General features: G+C 43.0%; 1 pseudogene across 1 annotated transcript; it reads right to left on the bottom strand.

The window, feature by feature from the left end:
• Positions 1-1,590: 1,590 nt before the first annotated feature.
• LOC147619771 (aldehyde oxidase GLOX-like) lies at positions 1,591-4,149 on the bottom strand (annotated as a pseudogene). The gene is made up of 4 exons (XR_015261806.1): positions 3,969-4,149; positions 3,765-3,817; positions 2,471-3,603; positions 1,591-2,381 (listed from the first exon to the last, which is right to left on the bottom strand). The product of XR_015261806.1 is annotated as an aldehyde oxidase GLOX-like (transcript).
• Positions 4,150-12,807: the final 8,658 nt, after the last annotated feature.

Here is a 12,807-nt window from a genome sequence, read left to right on the forward strand (position 1 = left end):
TGTAAACTTCAAAAATCTATACCAAGATTCTTGAAATTTTACTCTGCACAGTAAACTTTATTCAGAACTGTGAACTGCATATTAATCGGCTCCAATTTGCAATAGAATTGCTAACTACACAGAAATATACATAAAATCTGTAATCTTCACATAGATCTTCTCAAATCTGCTATAGAACTATTATCTCACACTTTCTTGAAGGAAACTAAGGTTTATGAATAGATTTGATGGAAAGAAACATGAATAAAAAAACTGTGCACTAAACTTTGAGAATACATGATTTTTTTAAAATGGTGATTAACATAGATTATAAAATGATTAACAATAATCTCAATGCTAATCCATATAAATCAAGATAATATCAATCTTAATTTTTTTATAAAACTTAATAAAAAAATAATTAAGTCTTAATCACTCTCTAATCAAAACACCAAGATCAAAGCCAAGAGTTTGATACCAAATGTAATGGAGTAAGACATAAGTGATAAATTACCATGAAAGTTTGCATCAAAGCTTTGTATCCATTATGCCTAAGTAGTTTAACCTCTCACCAAGAGGATGAAAATAGCCTTCCATAAGCCAAAGGTAAGCCAAGAGAGTCAACATGATCAATATCATGTAAAGGTAATGAATTATCATAAAAAGTATCAAAAGGTACAATATGCAAAGCACACATGCCTTTATAGTCCCAAGATCCATCTGCCCTAAATCCCACTCCATGTGCCTAAGTCTAACTAGTAAAGTTATTGCTTCATTACATATTCAAAATAGGAAAATTCTAATGATCATTAACATAAACATAAAATGCTTAAAATAATTAGAAGTGAGCTTAGAAAGCCAAATTCCCGATCAACATAAGCCAAAAGAAAAATTTTAGCAAATCCTATTGTGAGACGAAAAAAATGTAATTTCACTAAGTAGGCAGATAAACAAATGTCCCATTCACTAGAGCTACGACCAAGACAAATGTCATTGCGACGACGAGGAGGCGAGCTTTGCAAGCCTAAACTCATCACTAACACAAGTCAAAATTAAGCTTTCCCATAGCACAAGTAGGCAAGAAAAAACATGCATTGTAGAAACAAACCTAAAGTTCACTCAAGTTTAACAATCCTTTGTGTATAAATAACATCAACAAACTGATCTAACCACATTTAACTATTGAGTTTCAAATATTCCAACCCTAAAAATAACACCTAACCTTTTCTAACTCTATTGAATTGAGCACAACTCTATGGTTACAACAATCCCTTCCCACCACAAAACATCAGCCTTACATTTAAGGTCCAAACATGCAACTTGCATCACTAGTTAATGTGTCTTTAAACGTATCTATAGCATTTTCAAAAATATATGAAATTATACGTGTATGTTTGAATGGTGCCTTTGTCAATTGTGAGTAGAGGTATTGTGCGTTTGAAACTAGTTAGTTATTTTTGTATTCCAAATAAAACTTTAAAATACGTAGATTCCACCCGTGAGACTCTACATTGAAGCACTCCTGCTACTCTGGAAGAAGTACTCGTGCTCACCCCTAGTATAGCTTACCCGTGAGACTTTACATTGAAGTACCCCTGATCCGTGTCTGGAATGAGTTATGTTGAAGTGCTAGTGCTCATCCATGTTACAGAAACCAATCTAATGGCAACGTTTGTTTTAATTAAAGCTACCAAACAATCCACGCAAGTAGAAAACATATGCTATCTTGGCGTTATTGAGTCTTCACGATTCAAGAATAAGTAGTGCGTTCGGTTTTTTGGTTTGTGATATGGATTGGATTCAGCCGTCTAGTTTCTAGAAGTCAATGTCCTGTCCAAGGCAGTAAAATAGCCAGACGCCTCTGGCTGATGTATATAGCACCCCGAATTGACATTTGATTGTGCAGTTTATGCGAAGCGCACCCAAGCTGCGGTGCTGGGAACGCCATTGTTGATCACTCGCAGCATGTAGTAACCGGAGGGGGCAGCCACGGAGCTGGGAGGGGCGGTGACGGAGGCGAGGTAGGTGGCGCCCACCTTGGTGAAAGAGCCGGCAAGGAAGAGCATCCGCTGGCTCATGGAGTAGGAGTGTGTAGTGAACGGCGGATAGTAGATATTGAAGAAGACGTTGGTGGCGGCGGAGGCGACGGTGAAGCCGATGGTGAAGCGCGATCCATAGCCGATGACGCTGTTGGAAACGGCTGTGATCGTGGGCCGCCTTGCGTTGTAAGCAGTGTTGAGGTAGTAAGGGCTGAAGGCCTCCAGGCGGAGCTCAGTGGGGAAGGGAACTCCACTGAAAACGTAGCCGGCGTTGGTGTTGCTGCCCCCGACCAAAACTCGCCCGTCGCGTAGGACTGCGGCGGTGGAGTGGTACATTCTGGGGATCTTGGACCCTACGAGCACCTAGTGCAGAAAGAAAGACAAATCGTTGGATGATGTTTTTCCACCAATATTATATAAATCTATGAGCGGAGTAGTGACGATCTGCATACCTGAAATCTCCTTCCGGCGGGTTTCCATGCTGCATACAAGAAGGGGGCTTGCGAAGGAATCCTTGCGAGACCCCATCCTGCCGCTCCCTGCTGAGCGCCGTTGATGATGAGAATGTCGCCCGTGGGTAGAATGAGCATGTCGCCCATGACCCTGGGCGCTGGCATGTTCTCTCTCGCCCACCGAGGAGCTGGGTCCGTGATCATCATCCTTGCACAGTCCCGAAGGACTTCTTCCTCGCAGTTGCTTGGAAGGCACCGTCTGCACTGCCTCCGCAGATCAGAACCTCCACCCTCTTGAAGCCGTTGCTGTGTTGTAGCGGCAACATAACAGAGGAGCCAGAAGAAGGATAGTTGCGGGAGCCGCCCGTCAGGACCGGGAAGGTCTTCACGATTTTGTTGGTCTTGTAGTTGAGCAGAATAGACTGCGTGTTGGCGAAGATGAAGAGATTGCCGTCGGAGGACAAGTGGACAAAAGGGTAGAGGTTGTTCTCAACGTTGGGGACGTAGGTCTGCTTCAGAAAAGGAAGTGCAAAGGACCCTTCACCCGCTTTCTTGGGCACAAACTCGTAGGTAAAGGACTGGCGCCCGCCCACCACGATCACGCGATTGTCCGGCAAGATTTGGTCCGAGGCGTACCAGCGGGAGTTTACCAGCTGCCCTTTCTCCACCCAGTCGCAGGCCTTGTTGGTGCACGGCGTGAAGAAGCGGATGGCCTTGGCGCCGTCATGAAAGCCACCCGTGTGGACCAGGGTGCCGTCGGAGGAGAAGGCACCGGAGGAGCACCAGGTGTCGGTGAAGATGAAGAGAGGCCTGTACTGGTTGGAGGCGACGTCGTACTCGTAGGAGTGCGCCCAGCAGTCCACCTTAAGAGCGAGGTCCTGTGGGTTGTTGCGGCAGCGCCCGTTAGGCAGGAGCCTCAGTTGCGACGGCCCATAATTTGTCCGGTCAAAAATGATGACCCTGTTGAAGTGGTTCACCGTCATGTGCATGGCGGACACGCCCACGGTCGCCAATATCTTCCATCTCCCAGTTTGGCAGCTCGCATTCTTGATGTTGAAGGCTAAGCTCAACACCACAATCAGATAACAGGCTCTACGGATAGTTAACCCGCTATTACAGCTACTCCTATACTCCTAGGCGCACTTGCATTACCTACCATGGCTACCAGCTCTAAAAAGCTTGCTCGAGGTCTCGGGAGTTGAGCCTAACAGCTGCAATCGTATATTATGTTAATATTATTGTTGTGATATTGAGATCGATCAGTTCAGAGGTAGCTCCCCCGGCTCAGTTTCACCATGGTACTGTGCTCTACCTCAACCAAAAACTTCGCATCTAGTAGAGAGCTGGCTGCAAAATAAAAGAAGAAATGATTGCTGCATAATATTAATATCGTAGCTAGTTGCGCTCATCTGTGGCAATATATCTGTCATCTTCTTCTTCTTTCTTATAATCGAATCTAATATTATAATATAATAGCTGCCTTGTGGGTTAACTTAACCATTTGGTGTCGCATAATTAATCTCTCCAGCGCCTGAAGCTCCGCTCTGATATTCCTTTTTAGTGTAGCAAAACGTGTACGTGGTGTACTTTCTCGCTCTGCACACGTTCTTACGTGAGCCTGGCTTGATCGCTGCAAGCTCCTTGCTTGCTTTTCTGTAGTGCCCGCACGTCTCCGGCATTCCGTAGGACCGGAGGGACTCGGGACGATACTTTCCTTGCTCAGCTGTACTACTTATCTACTCATGACCGGTTCCCCCATCTCCTCCTGACGTGGAATCACCTGAGTCGTGACCTGACAGTGCCCCCCCCACCATCCCCACTTCAATATGAGCTAGCTTAGCTTAGCTTAGCTTAGGGTGGATACAGACGGCCTAAGGGTGTCACAATACCACCCAACATGTGGGCATCCAAAAAGTGCCATGTGTACTCTTGAATGGGCGTAACCCATTACACACCAACTGCCCGTGCCTGCGTTTATTAAAAAAGTGACTGCCCATGTATGGCGCCCCTTACACAATGTGCAGCATGTTAACCTGCGACGAATACATGCAACATGTAAAGAGCACTCTAATCAAGCTACATAACACACAATTCATTACACTAATCAAGTTGTACCTTCACTGCACAAAACATTATCTGCTCTATTTTGTTATCATCTCTAACAAAGGAGCACTGGGCAAGGGAAACAAATACATGATGAGATTGAAGAGCGGCTACTCCACAATGATATTGTGATGGGTAATGACTTTGTGAACATGTATGCAAGTGTGGTGCTCTTGCAAAGCCACAAGGTGTGCTCAAATAGCTCTGTTGCTAGGATGTTATCCTTTGGTATGTGCTATCCACATAACAGAGCCAAGGCAAACTAGTGCTGAACTGTTTTGCACAGCATCAAGGCAGATGCACTGATCTTTGCTTGCATCTTGATTGCATGAGGTATAGAAGCCACTAACATATGCAATGCCTTTTTCAACTAGTGCATGTTGCAGAAAAAACAGCATGCAGAGAGCAAAAAATACAAATAAGCAAAACATGCAGCAAAAACAGATAAGCAGAGACCAAAAAATACAGAGCATGCAACAAAAAATAGCATGCAAAGAGCAGAAAATACAAACTCACAGAATATGCAGCATGTTGATTTGCAGAAAATACAAAAACAGCATGCAGAGAGTAGAAAATACAAATAAGCAAAACATGTAGCATGTTGATTTGCAAAAAATACAGAGAGCTCCCAAAAAAAAACACAGCTTACCTGGAGATCGCTCTGCAAATCGTACGCTTCTAGAAATCGGTCTGTAGCGGTTTTATCATCGCTCTTTGGCGGGAAGCCCAACAGCATGGCCAACAATGATGTGGCAATTCACAGGATTGGGTGGAGTGACTTGCGCCCAAGTTTGGGCAGCCATATCCCGCTGCCCACGCACAGGCGAAATGTGGGCATGGCGTGGAGGCCAACATGGCCCGTCGGAGAGGAGGAGAGAGGAGGCGGTGTGTAGAGACATGAAGCATGGCGGTGTCCCTCATTGGCCCAGTGCACCACTACTGCATGGGCGCCACTTGGTGTGTAAAGAGCCTTAGCTGCCGCTGCACACTGCGGTGCAGACTCCAGAGTCCTCGTCCTCGCCCTCCGGCTCAGTAGCCACTTCTGACGTGTCCTTTGATGTAAGCTTCAAAGTGGATCTATCAGCTAGCTGCATGTATTTGACCTAGTCTATAAGTGGAGACCCCTCCAACTTATATGAACAAGGTAGACTTTTGGATGCGCTTTCTATATTTCTGTGCCGGCCGGCATCGTCCATCCAACACTCACGTTTCATTTTTCGCACTACCCAGGCAACTTCATTGGCTTTTCAGTTTAATTTACCTCAGCTTTAGTGACCTTAGCGAGTATTATTTAAAAATAGAGATATATACATTATATAATTAGACTAGGTCATGTCTCCCTTATAAGTTTTTTGCTCCTTACTTTTTTCTCATACTTCAGTTTAGTCCAAGCCTCCATTACCTACCTAGGTTTGACCATGCTTGCATGCTGAAACACGGGGATTCACCTTGAGGCAAATACTAGGTTTTGTTTTCCTTAAATTGTTATTACGTTATTTTGCTGATAAGCTATATTGTGAGTAATATGTATAGCCATGGCAAGGTCCATCATAAAGGATGGCGGCCTTAATTGGGATCTATATATTTTTTAGTTATTTATCTATAGGGGTATTTTACCTAGCCAGCTACACGACTTTGTCTTAAGGGGATTCACCTTACCTGGTCATATTTTGTTGAAGGTACTTATTAAGTTTTATTTTTCTTAATTTGTTATTAGGTTGCTGATCCTACCATCGTAATGAAAGGATATATATAGATTTTTATTTTCAATGGTGATATGTTTTTAATGATGTTTGTTGCTTTTAACATGTGCAAGTGGCACCATTTTGATGTGCATCTGTTATATTATTGACAACTGTATCATGAATCGTGGTCAAATATGTCACACTAATAAGGACAGTGTCACAAAAAAACGGTTCTTTACTATAATTTTCATGACTCAAATTGAGAAAAATTGTTTGTAATTTTGCCTAGCCTTAAATTTAAAGATTCAAATCTTTTAAATTTTAGTTATAAAATTGGTTATCCAATGCATTTTTTCAATGAGCTTTTGGTCCTATGGACACGAATACCATGCACAGTCTTCAAGAAGCAGTGGATCTCAAAGCGGGAAAGGCATGCCATACAGGTGACCCACAAATTTCAACCAACAAGAAGGTGTTCAACGCTAGGGTTTCGCTTGAAGCCTAGCCTTGAATTTAAAGATTCAAGTCTTTTAAATTTTAGTTATAAAATTGGTTATCCAATGCATTTTTTCAATGAGCTTTTGGTCCTATGGATGCAAATACCATACACTGTCTTCAAGAAGCAGTGGACCTCAAAGCGGCGAAGGCATGCCATACTTGTTGAACCCCATGAGATCACTGGCACAGTTCGAGTAAATAAGCTCAGACAATGCTTTGAAGGAAATGAACTCAATGCGGCATTGTCAATAACCTTCAATAGCCTCCAGGTCATAGCAATCCTGGACGGGGGAGCAAAAGTGAGCATTGTTACCAAACAATGCGAGGAAAAATGGGGAGCACCTGCCATGGATGATATAACCTTACTAGTAAAACTCATTGATGGAGCCATCGCTACACCCATTGGTCAATTGAAGGATTTGAAAATAAAAATCCTTGGAACCATCTCTGCCACACCTTTGTGGTGGTGATGAACTTTGGACGTCAGTCGGTTTCATATGACTGCATCCTTGGGTGACAATTTATGAGGGAAACCAAAATGATCCACGATTGGGATACCAACCATATCTACATTCGAAGGAAAGATCAGACTATGAAAATCAACCTACGCACCTGGAAGGTACATCCCATGAGTGGTAGATCCTTTATATAGCACTCAGGTAACAACTACCAGATCCACTACAATCCATCTATGTCAGGCGTGCCACAAAACACTAGATGATGAAAAGGATAGTGAGGAATGTGCACCTCTTTTGGAACCAGAAGGCTCTCTACATGCTTAGCACAACATACCTGCCTAATGTCGCCACTCAAGAAATTGAACATGCTAATAAAGTGGAACCATCAAGGAAAACACACTCACACAAGACTTGCAAGCCCGATGGATTCCCTAGGTCAGAACATTATGTTTTCCTTGATGATTCAGACACCCACTAGCTAAAATATGTCAGGGAAGTTAAAGAACATGACCACTTTAACCAAATATGGAAAAAGGAGTTCACAAATAACCCCCTTTTGGTCTACACCATCACCCCAAAGCCAATGGAACCCATTGATCCCAAACCCAAACCCAAAAAGCTTTGCCACTCTGGGCGTAAAAGCATGCAATAAGAAGTTTGCGCTAGCGGAAAAAGAAGCCAAAAAACTAATAGAATAAGAAAGTGATAGGGTAGAAGAGACCAAACAAGTTCCCAAACACTTCAAGACCTTCCAGATGGCCGATAGATTTGTGCAATATGACTTGGCCCAAAGGTCCACAACGGACAACCCGAGACCCCATAAGATGGTCCAGCCAAGGTGGTAAAAGAAATTAACCTAGCAAGACCGGGCAAAGACCCAAGGCCAGGATACATTGGAGATGACCTCTCTATAGAGGAAGAGATCCAGCTCATCGCTCTGCTTATAGAATTCCAAGATTACTTCGCCTGGAATAAGTATGCGGATATGAAAGGTGTACCTCCCAAAGTAGTCAAGCACATCATTCCGATGGTCGATGGAGAAAGACTGGTCAAACAAAGGGCTTATCCTATGAGCCCAAAGTATTCCAAGATGGTTCAAAAAGAAATCGATTGACTCATTGTGACACTAGATTCATCTACGAAATAGAGAACATAGAGTGGGTATCACCCATTATGATAGTGCCCAAAAAGAACGGGAAGGTAAGAGTGTACCTCCAAAAGGTCAATGTTGCTAGCATAAGGGATCATTGTCCCTTACCGTTCACCGAATATGTGCTACTAGAACAAGTTGCGGGAAAGGAAGCCTACAACTTCCTTGATGGATTCTTCGGCTACAACCAGTTGTTGATCGACCCCACCAAGGATCAACACAAAACAACCTTTGTCACAAAATGGGAAACTTACGGATACCGTGTCATGCCTTTTGGGTTAACCAATGCTCTTGACACCTTTCACCAGCGACTAATGTGCATGACCTATAAGGAATATCTTCAGAATTTCCTTGAGGTCTTTATGGATGACCTTTGTCTCAACTCCTCGTGGAAGGCACACCTTGATTGTTTACGTAAGGCTGTAACCCACTTAAATGCTAGTTTTTGGTTAGGCATGGAGTTATCCTGGGACACATTGTCTCTTGATAGGGAATCTCCACAGACGATAGCAAGGTGTGGCTCATCCATGAGCTGCCCCCACCCACCAATTTTAAACGAGTCTAGCGTTTCATGGGACATGTTGGCTACTATCGGCGATTCATTTTTATGTATGCTGATATAGCTTGACCTCTTTACGAACTCTTTATCCTTTTCAAGTGGACGGAGGAATGCCAACAAGCTTACACCACCCTCACGAAAGCCTTGGCTAGTGCTCCTATTTTGAGGTCCCCTAACTGGGACATTATCTTTCATGTCCACATAGATGCCTTCACTTTTGTTGTTGGATGTGTGCTGGCCCACCAACCTGGTGTGGCACAAGATAGATTTTCCCATCAGCTTTGCCAGCCACCAACGAAACGAGGTCAAGAGAAATTATACCATGACTAAAAGGGAAGGGTTAGCCATGGTCTACACCCTTAAGAAGTTTTGCCATTATCTTCTGGCGACCAAATTTATCTTCTTCATAGACCATCAAGCTCTTGTGTACTTGGTAAACAAGCCCTATACAACAGGAAGAATCACCAGGTGGTTGCTGATCTTGCTTGAGTTTGGCTTCACTGTCATAGCAAGGAAGGGCTCACAGCATGTCTTAGCAAACCACATGTCAAGGATCCCTAATGGCGAGCCGCCCATGGGAGTGGATGATGATTTACCAGATGCCGCCTTATTCCAATTATGTCTAATTCTTGAGTGGGGCGAGGAGATAGCACACTTTTTAGCCAATGGCTTACTAGTGGACCCCCCTCCTAAACAAGGATCATGCCCGATGCCTAATTAAACAAGCGGCCCCCTACCAACTCATTGCAAGCCAACTCTATATAGGTAGGGAAAAGACAAGATTCTAGGATGCTATGTCCGTGAAGATGAATATGTCTTCAATCTAGAATTTGCTCACTCTACCTGTGCTGGGGGACACTTTGCAACACATCACTGCACGCAAAGTCCTCACAGTCGAGTTATGGTATCCCACCTTAATGGTTGATGTAGCATTATACTTGCAGTGTGATGAATGCCAATAAGCAAAAATTCCCCGCTTTAAGGATAGCACGGCTCTAAACCCTGTTGTGTCCTTGTAACCATTTGAAAAGTGGGGCATTGATTTCATTGGGTCCATTAGTCCCACAACCAGATGCAGTCAAGCCCGATATATAAAAGTTTCCACCACGGACTATTGCACGAAATGGGTCGACCCATAAAGTTGATGCGCGCTCGACTGTAAAATTCCTATAAGAGTCAGTCATCATCACACACTTCAGTTTCCCCCTTGAGCTTGTGAGTGACAATGGAACACATTTCATTAATGAGGTAATCCAATTCCTCTTACAAGAATTCCTTGTCCACTCATAGAAATTCATCCCCATATTATCCACAAGCTAATGGCCAAGCTGAAAGCACTAACAAGGTTTTGTGTGCCATTCTCACCAAAACTGTTGAGGCTAGCCACAATAATTGGGAACAAAAGTTGCCATCAGCAGCACTATGAGCCTATAGAACCTCCTACAAGAAGGCAACGACCAATGCCACACCCTTCAATGGTTATGCCAATGGAGTTCTTGGTCCCCAGTTTACGCATTGCTGTACAAGAGAAACTCACAGGAAATGTCTTAGGCTCTCACCTATTCGAGCTTGAAAGCTTGATGAAACACGCCTTCTAGCGGTATATAGCATGATTGTCGAGAAACTAAGGCGTAAACAATGGTTCGATGACCAACTATAAAAGACAAGAAAATGAATAAGGGCGACATGGTCTTCCTATTCAACACAAAAACACACAAAAAGAAATGCAAGCTCAGAGGCTTAGGACCCTTCCTTGTCACACTGAGATAACCCTGCAAGGCGTTGTGCGCACAGATACACTTGACGGTGTCGAAATGGTGAGATATTTTAACAGTAGCAAGTTAAAATGCTACTATGGCCCACTATAACCAAAACTAACCTAAGGGACATTCATGACAAGAAACAAATAAAAAAGGACCACGAAGACATGAAGCAAGAAACTCAACAAGAGGCTATAGTGAGGCAAGCTAAACTTAGACAGAAAAATATAGTGGTCAATATGGCCCAAGTGGTAGACCTCGAAGAGGAAGAATGGGAGGTGAAACCTACTCGGTTATGGTTAGGAATGACCACCCCGATGCGCTTCACCCAAAAATCAACTCTTGTAGACACATGGGCTAATTACAATTTAGTGTCTCATGAGACATGGCATTCCCTCAGGGAACCCCCACTAAAAGATACTCCTGCCACCCACGATCACCAACAGTGGCATCTCAAGAAGTTCACTACTTAGGCATAGTCACACTTTTGTTCCATATTGGAAATAATCCCTTGGAAGGGAAGTTTTATGTGATGTATACACACATATGTATAGGTATACACACATATGTATATATACACATTTGTGTGTGTGTGTGCGTGTGTGCGCACGCGTGCGCGCATGCATGTGCGTGTGTGTGTGTGTACACACATATATATGTATATATTGAAAGAAAAGAAATGAATGCACTCAACCACAGTTGCAATAAAAAAGGGAGTATAGCCATAAGCTAAGAGCTCCAAGATTCAATGATTATTAGCATCCAAGAATGATATTATAATGATTATTAGCATTCAAGAATAATACTACAGCCTTAGCCCTCTACTATTATATTTTATACCTTGGGCCAGGATGAAATATCTCCATGATGGTGGGATGTGAAGAAGAGAGAGAACATTAATTCTTGCCCATGCCTAACTTTTGACCATAGGCCCATTGTTGGCAATCATAGGAGATCAATCATGGAGATATGGAGGATGAAATATCTCCATGATGGTGGGATGTGAAGAATCTTGAGCAGACAAGAGAGAGCAAAGTGGGAAGAACACTAGATGATTGTATTATGATTGAAATGAATAAACCACTAGGTACAATACCCTTTTACAAGCACCAAAACCTATCTTTTTGACTCTAACTAAGACGTAGTTCATACCTACAGTGTTCACACGAAGTTGGCTAGACTTAGTGAACCATATGCCCATATCCCCAATGTCACATGATATTTTTGTGTGTTATTTTCAACACCCTCCTTCAACAAAATATCCATGGCTAATATGATATCAATGCTAGATCTAGTTATTGTTTATTGCAATGCTATTTATGATTACCATCCAAGTGTCCATAGGTCTTACTCATGGTGGTGGTTTACAATGCCAGCTTTGATGAGAGATGCTAGACATCTAGTTATGATTATATTTCACTTAGGATAGAGAGGTGACCCCACAAGTGGGCTAGCCTTGGCTGATCTAAGAAGCCACCTATGCCTTTTGGCTGAAAGCAAGAATTAGTATTAAAAAAGTATTGTCCGTTGACAAGGGTGATTGAGGGTACATAAAGCATTGGCATTTTTAGAGCCTTAGAGCCAAATTTGATTTTTAAATGAAAGGTAAAGCTTCAATTTTAAATAAACCTTTGGGGACGTGGGTTGTTACACTCCCCCACCTCTCTTTGCTGCAATCGTCGGCAAACTCTCTCTCTCTCTCTCTCTCTCTCTCTCTCTCTCATAGAGATGCAGCACATAGACATATTAGTATTACTAGAGGAAGATGTTGAGGGAGTTTCTCTCTCCATGGGTTCAAGGCTACAAGCAATGCAGTATCTTAAAGTTGGAGTGGGTATCAACACCTTACATTCAGCATTTCAAGGTTTGGAAGGGGTAGCATACATGCCTCACTCTTACCATTTAGCTCACCTCTCAAAGGGAGGTCATAAGGGTATGGGAAGTAGGCAAGATAAGGGAACAAAGGGATAAGAGGAAAAGAAAACTTCAGGTAGAGCTCAAATCTGATGAGAGGTACTAAAAGAAGGCAAAATTTGCCGACAAGATTGTCTAAAGCTTAATAAGAGACGTGAAGAGTTTTGGGAAGAAGATAGTGTCTGAGATTTTGCAACAAGTGTTTTGTGA

The sequence above is a fragment of the Cibotium barometz genome, chromosome 32, assembly GCF_041138505.1.
Source record: "Cibotium barometz isolate CiBa-2024 chromosome 32, ASM4113850v1, whole genome shotgun sequence".
NCBI classification, from domain to species: Eukaryota; Viridiplantae; Streptophyta; class Polypodiopsida; order Cyatheales; family Cibotiaceae; genus Cibotium; species Cibotium barometz.